The 12634-nt window shown below is 35.7% G+C and overlaps 1 long non-coding RNA gene across 1 annotated transcript in view; it reads right to left on the bottom strand.

The window, feature by feature from the left end:
• LOC141482157 (uncharacterized) overlaps nt 1-9579 on the bottom strand; it is a 252166-nt gene extending 242587 nt beyond the window's left edge. Inside the window, exons 1-2 of the long non-coding RNA XR_012465376.1 lie at nt 9317-9579; nt 4564-4933 (exon numbers count right to left, since the gene is read on the bottom strand). This is a non-coding gene — a long non-coding RNA (uncharacterized lncRNA). The remainder of the gene's footprint in view (nt 1-4563; nt 4934-9316) is intronic.
• Between the last annotated feature and the right edge of the window lie 3055 nt (nt 9580-12634).

Below are 12634 nucleotides of genomic sequence, written 5' to 3'. Positions count from 1 at the left end.
CAGTAATACCTAACTGCTGCTTTTCATGAAAACGTCAACCAACACACCGACAAATACAGTAACCAAATGCCAATATTGAATATATTAGGATTTAATAATGAAATGTGGACCTAGATCGATACTACTATATTCTGAAATATCTGTTTCAGGACAGATATATTTAACTTTGGGGAAGTTTCAATTTGGATACTCAACTCGAATAGCACGATTATGGACCTCATAACTAGCACTAAAAAAATCCTAAATTATTATTGGAACTGAAAAAAATCGTAAATCGTATAGGCAGACGATCTAGCAAATACTTTCCACCACCTAAAGCAGTACCAATTTTAAAAGAAAAGATAAATCTCACTTCTGACAGACACAAAAGGGGATCCATCGTAAGATTACTTCTGGAAACATGTGCACAACACAATACGCTACATAAAGTGCTAACATATATTCCTATCAGGTTCTCATAATTCACTTTAGAAATATATCAATTTCTAATCGACTAATAATTCTCTTGAACTCTCGGTTAGGTAGTACTCTTTAAATATTCATAGAAAATTGAATTAAACAAATATCGGATTTATCACTTATTCAGTCTTTTTGAAGATTCCAGGAAAGTGGGGAACGGTTTTTCTGGAACACAGTCGCTAGATGGGTGAAAATTGATAGGTAGGTATACAAAACATTTTTGAAATCAAGCTCTCATTTACATGCTCTAAAAAGAAAAAAATAACCGTAATCAATTCACCAACTCATCGATTCATTACATTGCGACATTCAGGTACCTATTTTATCAAAAACATAACTTTTTCTTGAAATTACTTATGTTAAATCACGTATTCCTGTTGATGTACACAGGTAAAATCTCGCTACAAGCTTCTACATTGTTTTACATTGATGAAAGTTTGTCTGTGTCGTATTTTTTACCGTTACGAAGGCAGCTACAGCGTGCAATTCATGATGATAATAAAAACAAATCAATTTTGGACATTCCACCCCGTAATACACTGTTTATGTTTGGATTCAATCTGACGGGATACCGATTATCCCTTACAAGACAAAATCAAAAGAATTCGTTTATGCACACAGACTTGTGATACACGTCGACTTCAATAATTCAGAAATAATAAACTGATATTAACTGAGTAATGGGTAGTAAACTAGTAACGCTGCCACGTACAAGAAACATATTCAACTATACCTATTCTACTACAAATCGACCTTCAATTATGACTTTGCAGTATCCTGCACTCATAAAATTGATCTTCATTAGTACTTCAAGATATCAGTAGTAGATGCCGTCACAAGTATTGAATTGAATACATTTTTTAGAATACGATAATACAAACCATAGGTGTAAATTGAAGGGGGAAACGAAGGGCGGTGGCCCCAAATGTATATCATTCAGAATTCAGACTGATTTTAACTGGTAGGTGCGGTAAATTATCTAGGAGTTCTTATTGATTATGGATCATCATTATGGAATATGTACAAGAGGTAATATAAACTCCTATAAGAAATGTCAGTTTTTTTGGAAGGAATACTCACCTATAATCCCGAAACGGACGAAAAACACAGTATATTATCATGTTTTTCATTTTAGTCCGATTGTATATCGCCAATAATAACGAAATTAATCAAAGCCATAAATTCTCATTCTGAACAACTTTCCACAGTAAAATTTCGACTTTTAAAAAACAAAAGGCTATATTACCTGAGAAGAAAATGGGATTAGCATTACAGTCGAGGGAAACTAGTTTTTCAAAAACTGAAAATATTCTCATTTCACATGAAACAGAGCCTAATCTTCAAATGAAATTTAAAAAAACAGTTCATCACACCCCTTGTCTGTTACATCAATATTGGGACGCCGTGTATACCATCCTCAATAAATTCATAATCATTTTAAAATGTTGAGTATTTCAAATTTGATTCTTATCTGAGATTGTATTCAATTTATTTACATTAATATTCCGCGAAAATCGTTTCTAAAAGGTTTGTAGAGTGTTGAAAATTATTTGTCTTCCCATAATAAATTGAAAATGATTCGATCAGTGATAAGATTCTTGAATTCCTACCTCTATACTGTTGACAGAGTCAAACTAGACGTACGAAAATAGCTTGTATTTAATTTATTCAAACGGGATACCGATTATCCCTTTCAAGACAAAATTCAAATGAATTCGTATATCTAACCTATGCCCATGGCATATAAGATAATTTAATCAATGAATCTGAGATCATTCATGGGTTTCAACTGAATAACGAGTAGTAAACTAGTAACCATGACACATATGAGAAATATATTCAACTATATTTTACAACTGGAACAACGAATATAATACAGAAACCTGCAACAAACCACATCGATCGTCATTCGTACTTTGAAAGACCACCACCAGACATCACAAGTGGTATCAATTTCAATATTTTGGAATGTTTGTCGCCGTATATTTCAGTCCTATACTATTGTCTAAGAGTCTAAGGATTTAATACTATCATTTATCGTTGAGATGGAGTAATTTCTCTGGTTTACTACATGATGCTTTAGGTAGCCCCTGATGCATGAAGTATTAACTCAAGATACCAGATTTGCAAGACCTACGCCTCTTTTCCAGAAATAATTAATAGTCTAATGATAAATTTATTGCCCATCAAAATTAACAAGAAAACAAAAAATGAAAGAATACACTTTGCATTTGATGTGCAAATGGCTTTTGGTTCAGATCACGAATTTGCATTCGCATCTGCACTTCCACCTATGCCAAAAATGTATAAAAATAAAATACTATATTATATTAGGACTTGAAGAGAGGGAAAGAAGGGAGAAAAAAAAGAGAAGTTAATATACAGGGTGTTCATTTGAAAACTTCCCACCACGGATTTATCGAAAACTACTGATTGAAAGAAAAAACGCCGAGACACGTCAGAAGATACATCAAAGGGGACAACTTTCAAACCAATAACTACTTCACCCCCTTTCACCCTCTGCACCCCAGGATCATTTTCTTGAAAATTTTAAATGACAAGGGGTATCGAGTGATAGCTTGTTTGAAAAGTCTTCCGAAGTCCTTCATTTTGACATTTATTTTTTTCAAATCGGTCGATTCTATATATGAACCGCTAAAACATTTTTCAGGATTCTCGCCACGAAGCTAGTTTTCTGAATTGTGGACAGATGCTGTTTAAACATACTTTTAAAAACAGTTTCTGACATGTTAACACAATTAATTGTTTTTCAACATTTTTTATCATCAATTTTGAATGCTCACATTGAATTTGAAAATTGGAGTAAAGTAGTTACATATATTATGAAGCAAATGTTTTTTTTGACGCAACTACTATTACAAGAATTTTTGTTATTCCTAGTTCGGAAGATGAATTCACATAGAAAATGATCTCTATAGGATTATGTGACGTTTTATATTTGAAAGCTCACAAGTCAGATGTATAATATCGTCATATTTCAACTAATTTGCAGAAACATTGATGATTCAAACTTATTAAACCGTCTTTTTGAATCACTCTAACCAAATTTTTTTAACCTCTAGTGTCTCATAAATCATTTACACATAAATTTTAAACACTGCGTTTATATTTAGATTAAAGAAAACGGGGTACCGAACACCCCTTACAAGAGAAATTTAAAATGAATTCGTAATGATCCACATGGTGAATCATAACAATTCAAGTTTATTAGAAAATATAAATAAATATTATCTGAGTAATACATAGTGAACTAGTAATGTTGCCACATATAAGAAACATATTCAACTATTTTTTAACTACAAATTGGATGTATTTACAATTTTACAGAATCCTGCACCCATAAAATTGATGGTCATTTGTACTTCAAGATATCGATACTAGATGGCGCCACGAAAAATTAAGCGTATTCAATAGTCTAGAATGCTAAAAAGTTTGGAGGTATGAAAACCATTTTTTAGAATATGATAATTGATACAAATAACAGGGATAAACTGAAAGACACGCCCAAAGAAGCTATTGTATGGCGAAAAAGTGTTGCGTTTTTGTAAAATCGTTTAGTGAAAATCTCCCAATAAAGTGTTTTTTGAATACGTTAGTTATAGATTTTCATCAAGTATCGGCCAATTCTATCATAGGTATATACACCTTATAATTTTTTTCTGAAGTTTCTGAATTGATTTCAATAAGGATTTTGTTGACATTTGATGAAAATAAGGACTTTTGAGAACAAATAAATTGGAAACCGTTTTATTTATTATTTATTTGAATGATTTTGTACCTATATGATAAAATAGGAAATAATAACGTTTGACGAAATATATATTAGAACAAACAAACATTGACTAAAAGGTTTTTGAAATGAAATACATATATACAATTTTCTCATATGCTTATGATTCGTTTAAAATAATGTTGATAAGCGAATTGTTTTTCACCTAGTACTGAACGAGAAAATAAAAATACTCCTCTGAAAATTATAGACTTGAACATTTATATCCTCACATTATTACAGAGTAATGATTTAAAATGAGGAAATAAAACCTAAAACCACATTATTTCTCTGATTTTTTAAGCGACGTAAACCTGAATATTCGAAAATCTCGTTTCATACAGTTTTATTATTTGAATTTTTCTCATTGATACTGAAATGAACACAAAATTTACATTCAAACAGTCACACACATTTACTTAAAAAAGAAACTTTCATAGTTCAACTCCTTTTTCAGAAATGCGCTAACTGCTTTCAAAATATTTTTCTCAATTTGAAAAGAAATCATGGGTACATTGAACTTTTCATCTGCATTTTCCAGATCCAATCCCTCTTCTAACACTGAACGGAGTTTATCCGCCAATAAGTTTTTCTGTTTTTCTGTCAACTCATTTCTGACTACTTTTTCAACGTACCTTATTCTCAGTGTTGCCATAATTGCTATCCACAACAGCATTGCTATAACTGCAAAATAAAAAAGGTGAAGTTAATTCATAGTACATCATATACGGTGCATTTCTTTAATGCCTCTCCCCCTTTTATTTTTTGAACGGATCAACTCAAAAAATTGAAATTTGGGATAATGAAATAATTGCATGAATACTTTATTTTGAAGTGAAATTGACAGATAAAACTTTCAAGATGGCCACTGGGCAGCATCTGGGAAAAAAATTAAATGGAAGGGGGGGTCTTCAACTGCTACAAAGTGTCAATTTCACTTCAAAATAAAGTATTCATGCATTAATTTCATTATCCCAAATTTCAATTTTTTGAGTTGACCCTTTCAAAAAATGAAAGGGGGGACATTAAAGAAATGCACTGTACACTTGTAATGCACTGTTTGGAATCTTTGGTGTAGTAATGCATATTACTGGAATTTTATCTCAACACCAAACAGTTATTTTTAACACCTCGACATGTGTTTTAATCACCAAGTGATCATTTTCAAGAGGAAGAAGAAATTTCGTTCCGGAAATTTTAGCCTCGAAGATAAGCCCCGAAGTGGTCGACCTACAATAACCTGGCAGAGACTGACCCATCACAGGTGGTGTGTGGGATGGCAGAAGAACTGAGCATCAGCTCTCATGCCGTTTTTTATGGTTCGAAACGCATTGGAAAGGTCAAAATGCTTGAAAAGTCTCACGATTTGAACAATCGACGGAAATTGTCAAGTTTCGAGGTCTGTTTCTCTTTGCTTTCGACTAAAATGGTCGTTTTTTGAATGGGGTCGTAGCGTGCGATAAAAAGTGAATCATCTACGACAACCGGAGTCGTTCAGGACAGTGGTTGGACATCGATGACTACCCAGGCACTTCCCAAAGGCGAAAACCCACCAAAAAAGAACATGGCTATTGTATGGTGGTCAGCGGCTGATGTGGGTTTACAACAATGAGTTGATGATTCTGAGCAGTGTTTGAAGTTGTTCAACCATGAGAAACTCGAATTGAGGCGTCGATATGTGACAATAGATGAAACATATCTCCATAATTTGTCACCAGAATCAAAACAATCGTAATCTGAGTGGACTGCACGTGGTGGACCGACTCCAAAGCGTGCAAAGACGCAAAAGTCGTCTGGCAAGGTTATGGTATGAGCTCATGGTATGAACATCTCAAAATACTGATGAGGCGAAGTTGCAACTTCTACCTTCTGTGCTTTTGATTGTGTCAACCATGACCTTGGTAAGCTTGAACTCACGGGATTAGGGGAAACTCACACAATTTCACAGAGGCTTACTTAAGAAACAGATCACAACTGGTAGAACATAATGGTGTTAGATCGTCAATTCAAAATATACTGGCAGGTGTCCCTCAGGGCTCAATCATTGGTCCTTTACTATTAATTTCAGGCGTGAATGATTTTTCAAGCAATATCAGTAGAAAATCCATTCTTTATGCCGATGACACAACTGTCTTTCGCTGCCACCGTGATCCATTAAACTCGAAAACCATAAAACAAAATATAAGCAAAGTCTCAATTTGAGCAAAACAGTCACTATAGATTTCACCCTCAAGGATTTCAATGCGGATATAGATAACATAAAATTCCTTGGACTCTTTCTTGACACAAAACTAACTTGGAAACACCATCATATTCAAGCACTATCCAAAAAACTTGCTACCATAATTTTTTTATTGAGAAAACTCACAAAAAGCTACCACAGAAATATGCAGAGTTGCCTATATGGGTCTATTTAAGAGCCAAATTTCCTACGGAATGGAGAAACGTCACAAACTGGAAAAAAATTTTTAGCATACAAAAAAGGCTATTAGAGCAGTAACAATACCCCCTACAGTGAATCATATAGATAGTCCAGTCATTATAGTAAGTTCACCTCGGAATTCGAGATACCCAGCTGTAAGTCTGTAAATACTTGTATATTGACACCCTAAAAGTTGTCTCAAAACCTACATATGGTAGGGTGTAAGCAACTATTAAATTTCAAGATCAAAGGTCACAAAAATCGGTTTTTTGCGCTTTTTTTGGAAATATCTCATTTCCTATGGGTTTTTTGTTATTTGTATTTATTATCAATATTGTAGAATACAGAATTCTCTACAAATTTAGTTGAAAAAAAATGTTTATACGGTGAACCGTTTTCGAGATAGAGGGCGGAAAGCACGCGGTCACAGCATCACTTCAGGTCAACGGTGCCTCCGGTCGAAAACGCGCCATATATAGTTGATGAACTATCGATAAATCAATGATTATAAATATTTGTCAATTTTTATTAACTATTATATTATATTTTATCATTTTTTTCCTAACTTATCCACTTTTTATTCAGTATTAATTTATTTAACAACACTTACCGGCCCATGTAATTGCAGAATTGTTAATGAAAATATAGGAATTATATTTGAATTTTAACCTAATTAATATTTATAACTTCTCACATGATGAAAAAAAAAACAAATAAATTATGAATTAATCTTTTTATTAAAGAATATCATTGAATACATTTATTTTTATTGAAAGTAAAGAAATGGAATAAAGGGTACAAAAACTACAATTTATAATTTTAATCATCTTCTTCCTCTTCATCGTCGTCTTCTGGCTGCTGGTAAATTTCAAACTGGTCTTCATTATCGTCTTCAACGACATTTGTCTCAAGTTCTTCCATGATTTCGGGGTCAAAGGTTCCATCTTCGTTAATGTCGCTCTGATATGGTAGAGCATTGAGACAAGCTTGCCCATTACATTGGCCACAAGCTAAAGAGCATTGCAAGCCCGCTTTCCTGCATCCGCATCGCGAACCACAACCACTCTTGCAGTTGCAGAAAATTGTATTTAGCAAATCTTCTGGAGCAGGTAGGTGGTAAAATTGTCATGATAGGCTCCAGAAAATCGTTTCGCATTACCCAACCCCATACCTGGGGTTCCAAATCATGTCCTAACCAAGTTTGAACTTGATAATATACATGGTTGAAATGTTGATGAGCAGCTGCACTTGTTGGCGGAATATTTGAAAGCTGCACAGGTTTATTAAGTTTTGTAGACTTGACGTAATGCATATAACGAAGATGATCGAGACTTTTCACAGATTTCGGAGCATTATAGACTGCCAATGAGGTTTGAGTTTCACTCTCTAATAATCTCTGGGCCGAACAATTTTCTTCCTCAAATGCTGCAGCTAGTTCATCCAAATTTGTCAGTTTCTCAAAAACTTTCAAAAATGATTTTTTTCCTTTTTAAAAAGCGCAGAAGTTGTGTCACAGCCACTTAATGCGTGCAGAAATAAAATATGGCGCTCTCCGCCCTCTATCTCGAAAACGGTTCACCGTATAAAAAATTTTTTTCAACAAAATTTTTAGAGAATTTTGTATTCTACAATATTGATAATAATTACAAATAGCAAAAAACCCATAGGAAATGAGATATTTCCAAAAAAAGCGCAAAAAACCGATTTTTGTGACCTTTGACCTTGAAATTTAATAGTTGCTTACACCCTACCATATGTAGGTTTTGAGACAACTTTTAGGGTGTCAATATACAAGTATTTACAGACTTACAGCTGGGTATCTCGAATTCCGAGATTCTTACCTAATTTAAGCTTAAATGACTGGATTAAGACTGCTTTCTAAAAACCGTAACATTCTTACATTCCCAGCCTTATTTGTTTATCACTGTCTTTATTACATCAAAGCAGACGAGACCAAATTCAATAAACAATATACCCTACACTTACATAACACAAGAAATACAAATAATTTGACAATTCCCCAACAACACACAGAAGCCTTATTAACATCTCGATTAATCTCTTCAATAAACTCCCAACATAGATTAAGGATATCCAAAGAACAAATTTCAAACTGAAAATAAAAAAATTCTTCTAGCACTGAACATCTATAGCATTGAACAATTCATGGAAGCCGATATCTCCTCAGTACTGAGTTTTCAACTGTAATATTTTTCCTGCTATTCATAAATTCCTATACATAATTGTATGTCCATGCGTTTGACAGACGAAATCGCCGCAAAACAGCATCATTCAAAGAAAAAGAAAATGCTGTTCTACCAAGACATTGTACCTTGTCATAAATCAATGAAAACGATGGCAAAATGGCGTGAATTGGGCTTCGAATTGCTTTTGCATCCACCGTATTCTCCAGATCTGTCCCCCAGTGATTTTTCCCTGTTCTCAGTTCTCAAGAGAATGCTCGCTAGAAATAAATTTTGCTCCGAAAAATTACATGACCACTATAATTGTTGAATAATAAAATCAAATTTTATAAAAAAAATCTCTGCCAGTCTACAAACTTTTCCGCCCAACTCAGTGGCGTTAAGCTTTCATGTGAAATCTACAATGAAGCGTTTTCGATATCAGTTTAAGTGTATGTTTACCTGCGAAAAATTTTCTGTGCCGTATCCTTTCAGTTAGAAAAAATGTCACAGCCGCAATTATTATGAACGATGAATATTCTGCTACAATATCTCTGGGCACTAATGTTTCCATATTATATTTTTTAGCAATATTCGCGCACATTTCTATCAACGATTCTGTAGGAAACTCCATTGCGTCGAATTCGAAATGAAAATTTTGATTTTCGCATGTATTTCTTTGTGTGAACAACTTGAACACACTAAATCAAATCCTCGGACGAAAATGAAAAAGCTTATCGGTTTTTTCATGCTTTTTATCTTACCCATGGGCGTCACTTGAATTTTGCTTGAAGGTAGGTACATCAAATTTTCCTCGTCTTTTTTGATATCGAAAAAAAAAATTAATACGTTATTCTTTCATCAAATTCATCTGATGATAACAGAATATTTTTCAATTAGTGGATCCTGGTAGGTGAAAAGAAAGGAGATATTTTGATTTCATGCTGAATTCAGTTCCATGCCTGAATATTTTTATGGACGCGACTTTTTCCCAGCGGTGGCGCCCCAGTTGAAATATTTAAAAATCCTTTCTTATTGCACATCTACAACATAAAACGAACTTGCATACAAAATATCAGACTCCGAAAATGTAGCGGTACAGAGTACCGCTACATACCGGAGTATTCCCCACGGGGAGTGCCCCAGTCAGAATATTTGATAAATCCTTCTTTAGTGCGCATCTAAGATCTAAGAAGCATCTATATACCAAATTTCAGCTTCCTAGTTCTCACCAGTAGGGAGAAACAGAGATGAATGTGTGTTGAGTAACTTTCACATTTATAAGTACACACATCGGAAAAGTCTGGGGATATTTTTATAACATACTAAATATCATAAAAATAAATGCATGAGGTCGTTTAATTTCGATTAAATTGGTACACTCGACCACCCTGTAGATTTCTATGGGTTGAACAAAGCCTGCAAAAACGGTAACTAATCTTTTATCAAGTTTTTTACAAACTGTAGGTTTTCGGCTAAAATGAATAATCGAGTGTCGAGTTCTTCTCTTCTTTATTGGCCGATGCCAAGTGTCGAGTTTGTACATTCTATGCAGTTCTTGTTCAGCAATTAAACTGGAAATATTGTGCTTCAACATGGAACGCCATCAATTACCATTGGCTGAGATGAATAGAGCTGTAGGGCTTCTTCAAGGTGGCATGCGACAAAATGATGTAGCTCTTCGTTGGGGGTCTCCCAAAGTGTTATCAGTCGATTGTGGCGGCGTTTCCGTGAAACTTCGGAATCCAGATGGTGTAGGATGCTTCCATCTACGAGCTGCACATCCTCTCCGTAATCCCCGCACCGTCCTCTTTTGAGATGAACCATTGCACATTTATCTATCCCGAATTTCATACCGATAGCATGCGTGTACTCTTCCACCACCCTCAAGGACTGATGGAGATCCTTCTCTCCAGAGGCATAAAGTTTAAGATCATCCATATAAAACAAATGGGTGACCTTGTGCCTCCGGTTTCCGGGGATGCCACAGTTATACTCTCGAGTATTTCTGCGCGCAACGGATAATGGCAATAGTGAGATGCAGAAGAAAAGGGGACTGAGGAAAGCACCCTGAAATACACCCCTTCTGAAAGTGACCCACCCTGTTTGGATTCTTGCTTGACCAGATGTTATAGTGAAGCGAGTTCGCCGAAGTGTTATCAGTTGTTAAATGCATCTCACTATTTTGTCGGGTACCGCAAGGCATCTGAGCAAATGCAAGATGAACTTATGCGAAATTCTATCAAATGCCTTACGGTAATCGACCGCGGCCTTAGAGAGATTACGCTTATATTGTATCGAGTCCTACGTTATACATCTATCGATGAGCAGGTTCTCTTTACATCCAGCGACTCCTCTCTTCGACCCTTTCTGCTCATATATCCGTTCGAACACTCGGTGTGTATAAGATTATTGTAAACAACTTATAACACGAATTCAAGCATGTTATCGGTCTGTAATTCTTAGGAATCTCCGCTTTTGGGGATAAGAACGGTCCGCCCCTCGACAAACCAATCCGGAATTGGCTGCTCTCCGTCCAGCCATGAGTTGAAAACTATGGCCAGATGGCGGTGGGTGCTTGGTAGTTTTTTCTGATGCTCAGCCCATCTGGGCCTGGAGCAGCAAAGTTCTTGGAACCCACAAGGACTCTTCGAACGTCATCCGGGGTTATCGGATTGCGCAGTTCATTGAGCTCAGACTGCCGAAGCTCTCTCTGCTTCGAACTGCGCTAGGGCTGGAATGTCTAGGTTGAGTGGCTGCAGGTGTTCATAGATATCTTTCCAGAAGGATTCCACCTGATCAGCGGTCGGCGGATTATCGGCGCAGGCTTTTGGAATAAGCGAGAAGGTTTCTCTCGGAACCTAAGGTTTTCCGCGATACTTCTCGCTCCCCTCACCAGTGACTTCTTAGCAGCTCTAGCATTCGTATCCTATCAAGGCAGTGCTGTTTGATGGTCAGCAGCACGCTTTGACTTGAAGTGTGATGGATATTACGTAGATTGGCGGCTATTCGCCGCACTACGGGCGTGAAAGGCCTATTGGCCGCCCTGTAATCCATCATACATTGGATACGAGACGCGTGTTGTCTCGCCGACGTGATCTTCACCATCTTGTGTACACGCCGTTCAATCTTCCGAACCGCAAGGCCGGGATTTCATCCTTCAGATTCGGAAAGCCTCTTCTGCGTGTTCTGATTGACTCCATTGGTGGCATGATGCGAGTCTCTTCTCCAGCCGTGCCAACGGGTGGTACAACTGTCATTTCTACCACTTTGTTAGCAGGCTGGGGAGGAGATATATAGCCCTGCCGCCGAAGATAGGATACGTAATCCTTAAATTTTTGGGCGGAAAAGGCGGCATGCTCCGGATGTGTTATTATTATTATCATTATTATTATATTCTATTGTCATCAAAACTAAATGTGTGTACCAAATATCAGATCAATCTGTCAACAAGAAGAGGTCAAACTTCAATTACTGAATTTGAAGCAAATAAACAGGGCAAGCTAAATAAAACCGTTTAATTGATTACGGAAACAATTTGAATTTAATAGATTCACAAGTTTGATTATTCTGAACATACTTGAAATGGGGGAGAGGCATTATGAGTTGTGTACTTTCTATTGGGTTAGTGGGAATTGAATCAAATTGAAAATATAAGTCAACTTCTGATAAATATATAGTAATCTCAATCACAAGAATGGCTCAGACTCGATTGGTCAGCTGTTTTTAATAATACTATCATTCATCATTTCGTGTGTGGGAGAAACAGAAGTTAATCTG

This window comes from Leptinotarsa decemlineata, unplaced genomic scaffold (genome assembly GCF_025532065.1).
Source record: "Leptinotarsa decemlineata unplaced genomic scaffold, Ldec_3_MD MMD2_tig00000882_RagTag_RagTag, whole genome shotgun sequence".
In the NCBI taxonomy this organism is placed as follows: Eukaryota; Metazoa; Arthropoda; class Insecta; order Coleoptera; family Chrysomelidae; genus Leptinotarsa; species Leptinotarsa decemlineata.
The sequence above is the reverse complement of the archived record's forward strand: the minus strand, read 5'-3'. Positions and strand labels throughout refer to the sequence as shown.